At 39.0% G+C, this 8111-nt stretch overlaps 1 pseudogene; it reads left to right on the forward strand.

Annotated features, from left to right (window-relative positions):
* Positions 2142-7371, forward strand: LOC109949681 (annotated as a pseudogene).

Here is an 8111-nt window from a genome sequence, read left to right on the forward strand (position 1 = left end):
AAATCGGTCAATTCAGGTTCGTACGAAGTTCGTTCTGAAATGGAGTTGTTGGTGTATCGCATAGTTCTAGAGATTGGATTTCGAACAAAACCCACCAAATGACTCCGCCCACCATATTATGATGTTCCCCAAGTTTTGGGCTCAATCCGATATCGATTGGTCCAAGAAATCGGACTATTCATGTTCGTACGAAGGTCGTTCTCTAATAGAGTGGTTTTGGTATTGCATAGTTATAGTGATCGGATTTGACTCAAAACTCACCAAATGACTCCTCCCACAATATTATGATGTTCCCCAAGTTTTGGACACAATCAGATATCGATTGGTCCATGGAATTGGACAATTCAGGTTCGTACGAAGTTCTCACTGAAATGGAGTGGTTGGTGGATTTCATAGTTCTAGAGAATGGATTTCACTAAAAACCCACCAAATGACTCTTCCCACCCTGTTATGTTGTTCCTCACGCTTTCGACTCAATCCAATATCAATTGATCGATGAAATTGGACAATTCAGGTTCGTACAAAGTTCGCTCCAAAATGCTGTTGGTGTGTTGCATAGTTCTAAAGATTGGATTTCACTCAAAACCCCCCAACTGACTCCTTCCCCCATGTTATGATGTTCCCCAAGCTTCGGACTCAATCGGATATCGATTGGTCCATGAAATTGGACAATGCAGGTTCGTACAAAGTCCGTACTGAAATGGATTGGTTGGTGTATTGCATAGTTCTAGAGATTGAATTTCACTAAAAACCCACCAAATGACTCCTTGATAGATTCATATTTTGCATATATAATCTATCTTTATTTGCATTGTTTTCATGTGAAGATTTTGTAGGAAATCATACCTAGCAAGGCTTTGGAGCAAATTATGGGTATCAGCTGGACCCTTGAGAATACCTTCCTATTTTCCCTTTAAAACCCCAAAGCAAATTCCCTCTTTGACTAAGCCGCATGTTACTTCCTTTTGAGAATAGGTCTTAGTTTTTCTAATATTCCTATTTTTCCTTTCCTTCCTAAATAAATATTATCTTCCTTATTTTTGGAGGAGTCCCTTGGCCTATAAATACAAAGCTTTAACCTAATAACCAGGGCATCTTTTTCCACCATCGTCTTCTCTACCATATTTTTCCACCAACTTTCATTCAATCAGAGAAATATCAGAGGAAGCCAAGAATTTGCTGCTGCATTATTTGAGGAGCTTTTGAAGGTGTTCCTGTGAAGATTCTGAAGATCAAGTCCATCGGCCAAATTGATTTTATGACAACCTTGAATACTTAATTTCTATCGTTATATTAATTTCTGATTATTATCTCATGTTGAGTATTTGTTACTGTTCTTAATGATTTAAATATCTAGCTAATATTTAATTGATGATCCAAGCGGAGACCGAGAGGAAATGTTTGGTGTTTGCTTCTTGTAACAAATACCATGACTTGAATGAGTGCCCGAGAGGGACTAACATGACTCATGCAGTTTTCTTGTAGGTTCTCATAGAACTTAATGGGTTCTTGATTTTCTAAATCCGTTGCTCGAGAGAGAATGGGTTGTTAATTGAGAATACTTTTGGTTGAGCCCGAGAGGGGATATCGAATGAATTAGGAGAAACCAACTGTCAACATGGATAGTAATTAGGGTTAATTGGCTATAAGAATTAAGTAGAATTGGTTATGGTGAAGTCGGATGCTCTAGTGTCTCATCATCTTAATTTTCTATTGTTAATTAAATTGTTATTTTTCATAATTGTTTTAGTTTTCTTAAAATTAATCAATCTTCTTAATCAACTGTTGAAATAAACTTATGCATTAATCATAATTGGTAGTTAATAGGAAATTACAGTCTTCGTGGGAACGACACTCTACTTATTTCTATTTGTGCGCTTGCAATAATTTCACAACAAGTTTTTGGCACCGCTGCCGGGGACTGTTTTATTTTCTATTAATATCAATATAGTTTAATTCTGAGTTTAATTTGAATTTCCTTTTTTTTTTTGTTTTTTTTTTGTTTCAGGTACTTTGATCCGTGTATGCACCGTTCTCGTACCCTAGAACTCATACCACGTGACCCAGAAATCGAACGTACGTTTCATAAGCGGAACAAAGCAAACAAAAAGCACACTTTGGTGGAACCACCATCCACACCTATGGCAGAGGAAGCAGAAAGAGCAGTGGGGGAATTTGGCCCCCCAGTGGCAACTCCCTCAGCGATCCGACGTCCTGCTATTGCAGCCAACAATTTTGAGATCAAACCAGCCATGATCACTATGCTGCAGAATTCATCCGTATTTTGTGGTCTACCGAATGAAGATCCCAACATCCATCTTGCAATATTTTTGGAGATTTGTGATACTTCCAAGTTCAATGGGGTAACTGACGACGTGATCCGTTTAAGGCTATTCCCCTTCTCCTTGAAGGATAAAGCTAAGCTTTGGTTACTGTCACAGCCACAAGACTCCATCCGTACTTGGGATGATTTATCTAAGAAATTCCTTGCTAAATTTTTCCCCCCAGCAAAAACTGCAAAATTTCGACAAGATATTATGTCATTCGCTCAATATGATAAGGAACCTCTATATGAAGCCTGGGAACGATTCGAAGATTTATTGCGCAAGTGTCCTCACCATGAGCTACCAACCTGGATTCAAGTTCAGACTTTCTACAATGGGTTGAGTCAAACAAGCAGGACACTAGTTGATGCAGCTGCTGGAGGGGCTTTAATGACAAAAACGGCTACCGAAGCATTTGAATTATTGGAGACCATGGCATCCAACAACTACCAATGGCCGAGTGAGAGAATGAATTTGAAACCAGCTGGGGTCTTGGAAGTCGATGCTATGGCTTTGCTAACAGCACAAATTTCTAACCTTACTAAAAAAGTTGATTCTTTAAGTGTTAATGCTATAAACACTAGTACTAATTTTGGTTGTGAACTTTGTGCAGGCCCTCATCCAAGTTCAGAGTGTACCAAAGGGAACCCATTTGCGTCCGCTGAGCAAGTTAATCAGGTTGGAGAATTTAATCGACAAAGGAATAATCCTTATTCCAATACATACAACCCCGGTTGGCGAAACCATCCAAATTTTTCATGGAGCAACACTCATAATGTGCAGAGACCACCACTTGGTTTTCCGGCTCAAGAGAAGAAAATAAATTTGGAAGATGCGCTTACTCAATTGACTATGTCTACCACCCAATTCATGACTGAAACAAAAACTCAATTTCAGAATCAGCAAGCTTCTATTCAGAATTTGGAAGTGCAAGTTGGCCAATTAGCTAATGTTATAAGTGGAAGAAACCAAGGAGTATTTCCAAGCCAACCTGAAGTTAACCCGAAAAATCAAGAACAAGCAAAAGCAATCACTCTTCGTAAAGGGAAGCAAGTAAATACAGCAGTCGACTTGGAACAAGAAGCATTAGAGAAAGAAAAAGAAGCTAAGAAGTCTGCAGCGGAAATGGGGCATGCATCTTCACCACCAATCACCACCACAGAAAAATCCCAAGAAGAAGAAAATTCTATACCAATTCCTTCTCCTCAACTGAAGCCATATGTCCCACAAATCCCTTTTCCGCAGAGGTTGAGAAAAAATAAAGTTGATGGGCAGTTTGCAAAATTCTTGGAGATGTTCAGAAAGTTACAGATCAACATTCCTTTTGCTGAAGCTTTGGAACAAATGCCAAGTTATGCAAAATTCATGAAAGACATTCTCTCCAAGAAGAGGAAATTTGGAGAGCACGAGAAAATCCAACTGACAGAAGAGTGCAGCGCCATCCTACAACGGAAGCTTCCACCAAAACAAAAAGATAGAGGGAGTTTTAAAATTCTATGCACTATTGGAAATAATTTCTTTGAAAGAGCTTTATGTGATTTGGGTTCTAGCATTAACTTACTACCTTTATCTGTTGCTAAAAAGATTGGTATTGGTGAAATTAAACCCACTACTGTTTCTTTGCAGATGGCGGACAGGTCAATCACATACCCAGATGGAATTATAGAAGATGTTCTAGTAAAGGTTGATACACTCATATTTCCGGCGGATTTTCTGGTTTTGGATATGGAAGAAGATTCTGACACGCAGCTAATTTTGGGCCGCCCATTCTTGATTACTTCACGCACTCTGATTGACGTAGAAGAAGGGTTACTAACTTTGAGAGTTGGGAATGAAAAAGCAACATTCAAAGTTTTTGAAGCAATTAAATTTCCAAGAGAAGCGGAGGATTGTTTTCACATGGAATTAATTGATGAAATTGCTTCAGACACATTTAAAAAGGAGAATCCGAGCCATCCATTGGAATCTACATTGGTCCATGCTGCTACCTCCCAAGATGACAACCCCATGGTTGCTGAATATGTCTTATATTTGGATGCATCACAACCATACCACCCAAGGCGAAGGAATTAGTTCGAACCACTAGGAGAGGCACCTCCTAAGGCTGCACCTTCGGTGATTGCTGCACCCACACTTACTCTGAAGCCATTGCCAACACATTTGAGGTATGCTTATTTGGGAAATTCTGAAACTTTACCAGTTATTATTGCTGCCAATTTGAGTGAAACTGAAGAAGAAAAAGTATTACGGGTTTTGAGAAAATATAAAACTGCAATTGGGTGGACAATCGCTGACATCAAGGGTATTAGCCCTTCTATGTGTATGCATCGAATACTAATGGAAGAGGAGCATAAGCCATCCGTGGAGCATCAACGTCGATTGAATCCCAACATGAAGGAAGTGGTTCGTGCAGAGGTATTAAAATTGCTTGATGCAGGTATTATTTACCCTATATCTGACAGTAGTTGGGTGAGTCCTACACAGGTTGTGCCAAAGAAAGGAGGGATGACTGTTGTAAAAAATGAGAATAATGAGTTAGTTCCAATAAGAACTGTTACAGGATGGAGAGTCTGCATAGATTACAGGAAATTAAATTCTGCAACCAGAAAAGATCACTTCCCGCTGCCTTTTATTGATAAGGTACTAGAAAGACTTGCTGGGCATGCCTATTACTGTTTCCTAGACGGATACTCAGGATATAATCAAATTCCTATCGCGCCTGAAGACCAAGATAAAACGACCTTCACATGTCCATTTGGAACTTTTGCCTATCGCCGTATGCCTTTTGGGTTATGTAATGCTTCTGCCACTTTTCAACGTTGCATGATGAGCATTTTCTCGGACATGGTGGAGCGATTTATTGAGGTATTTATGGATGATTTCTCTGTTTTCGGTTCATCTTTTGATTCTTGTTTGGATAATTTGGCATTGGTGTTAGCAAGATGTGAAGAAACCAATTTAGTTCTCAATTGGGAAAAATGCCATTTTATGGTACAAGAAGGAATTGTGTTGGGGCATAAAATTTCAGCAAGAGGTATTGAGGTTGACCGTGCAAAAATTGAGACCATAGAAAAGCTGCCACCCCCTTCTACAGTGAAAGGAATTCGAAGCTTCCTGGGACATGCTGGGTTTTATCGTCGATTTATAAAGGATTTCTCAAAAATTACAAAGCCTCTTTGCAAGTTGTTATTGAAGGATTCTGAATTCAACTTTGATTCAGACTGTTTGGAGGCATTTAATTTATTGAAGACAAAACTCACCACTGCACCAGTCATTATGGCACCTGATTGGGAATTACCATTTGAGATTATGTGTGATGCAAGTGATTATGCTATTGGAGCCATCTTGGGTCAAAGGAAGAATAAATTACTACATGTAATTCACTATGCAAGTCGTACATTGAATGATGCCCAACTGAACTATGCCACTACGGAAAAGGAATTGTTAGCAGTAGTATTCGCATTGGATAAATTTCGTTCTTACCTATTGGGTGCGAAGGTAATTGTATATACGGATCATGCAGCTTTGAAATTTTTGCTTGCCAAGAAGGAAGCAAAACCAAGACTAATTCAATGGGTTTTATTACTTCAAGAGTTTGATATTGAAATTCGAGATAAAAAAGGGTCTGAGAATGTGGTGGCCGACCACCTCTCTCGGCTAGTCCGTGAGGATGAAGTTATAGAAGATGTTGGGCCTATCCTAGAGACATTGCCGAATGAGCAATTATTTTCCATCTACTCTGAGAAAAAATTCATCACTCCCTGGTATGCAGATTTTGTAAATTACCTAGCTTGTGGTATTCTTCCCCCTAATATGTCTTTTTATCAGAAAAAGAAATTCCTATCATTGGTTAAACATTATTATTGGGATGATCCATATTTGTGGAAGCATGGTCCTAACCAAGTTATACGAAGATGTGTACCTGAGACAGAGATGGCTGACATATTATTGCATTGTCATACTTTGGCATGTGGAGGCCATTATGGTGCTTCCAAGACTACGGCCAAGGTTCTACAATCTGGATTTTTCTGGCCTACTTTGTTTAAAGATGCTCAAGACTTTGTTGCAAGATGTGACCCTGCCAACGTACAGGAAATATCTCTAGTCGAAACCAAATGCCCTTGAATAATATTTTGGAGGTGGAATTGTTTGATGTTTGGGGTATTGACTTCATGGGTCCGTTTCCAGCATCATATGGGAATTTGTATATTTTGGTTGCAGTGGATTATGTATCCAAATGGGTCGAAGCAGCTGCCCTACCCACGAATGACGCCAAGGTTGTGGTCCGATTTCTACGAAAGAATATTTTTACAAGATTTGGGGTCCCTCGTGTAATTATTAGTGATGGAGGTACGCATTTTTGCAATCGTCAATTTAATTCCCTTCTTGCAAAATATGGCATCACCCATAAAGTATCTACTCCCTACCATCCGCAAACTAGTGGACAAGTTGAAGTTTCAAATAGGGAATTGAAGAAAATCTTGGAAAAGACGGTGAGTGCCTCTAGGAAAGATTGGTCATTAAAATTGGATGATGCACTATGGGCTTATAGAACGGCGTTCAAAGCGCCAATTGGGATGTCACCATATAGACTTGTTTTTGGGAAAGCATGCCACCTTCCGGTGGAATTGGAGCATAAAGCGTTTTGGGCTATTAAAACGCTCAATTTTGACATGAGTTCAGCAGGGGAGAAGAGGAAGTTACAATTGAATGAGCTAGAGAACTTCGAAATGAATCGTATGAGAATGCGAAAATTTACAAGGACCATACAAAGAAGTGGCATGACAAGCACATCTTGAAGAAGGACTTTTATGTGGGTCAAAGCATTCTCCTCTACAACTCACGGTTGAAACTTTTTCCTGGGAAACTTCGCTCTCGTTGGTCTGGGCCATTCACGGTGTTAACAGTGTATCCTTATGGGACAGTTGAAATCAAGAATGATCGTGACGGTACAACTTTCAAAGTTAATGACCATCGACTCAAACCTTATGTGGCAGCTGCATTTCTTGAGGAGGAAACCACTGTCCTCCTCGATGACCCCAAGTAAACGCATCCTAAAGTCGGGCTATTGACTCTAAACTAAGCGCTTGTTGGGAGGCAACCCAACTAGGTACCTTCATTCCTTATCTTTTTAATTTTTATTTGTGTGTTTCCCTCGTTCATTTCTTTTACTATTCTTTGTCCTTGCTTTTATTTCCTTTTTAAAACATTGAGGACAATGTTTCGTTTAGGTTTGAGGTGGGTAACATTCGTTTTTAATTTTAACATTTTTTTATTTTTTTAGTCGAGTCATGCAAAACATTGGTGTTTATGTTTCGGTAATACTGTTTTAATCTGTGATAGAATTGAAGATTTGACCCGCGCTGCCTTCTTCCGTTTTTCGTGCTGAATCCAGCCATATAAGGCTCGTAATTTTCTGACTTTTTGTTTGGAAGTTATAGCTGTTTTTCTGAACAAGGGTCTGGAACTGGAATATTTCTGCGATTATGTACTGTGATCTGTATTTAACGTCAGTTTTCATGAAGTTCTAATCTGTTTTTCTGGTATTTGTCTAAAGAAAAGTTGTGCATTTGTTTGTCTATTTTCTAAGCATGTAGGGTTTGTCAAAATCTGTGCAATGCTTTGTGAGATAATTGTTGAAAACTGATCTGAGGTCGAAATTGAAAAGAAGCAGTTTTTCTGAAATGTAAATTCTAGTTAAAGCTATTACTTTTTCTTGCTAATAGAGATGCATATGCGATGTTTTGATCATGAATGCTTTACTAACGTGTTGCCATGAAGGGTTAT

The sequence above is a fragment of the Prunus persica genome, chromosome G6 (assembly GCF_000346465.2).
Source record: "Prunus persica cultivar Lovell chromosome G6, Prunus_persica_NCBIv2, whole genome shotgun sequence".
In the NCBI taxonomy this organism is placed as follows: Eukaryota; Viridiplantae; Streptophyta; class Magnoliopsida; order Rosales; family Rosaceae; genus Prunus; species Prunus persica.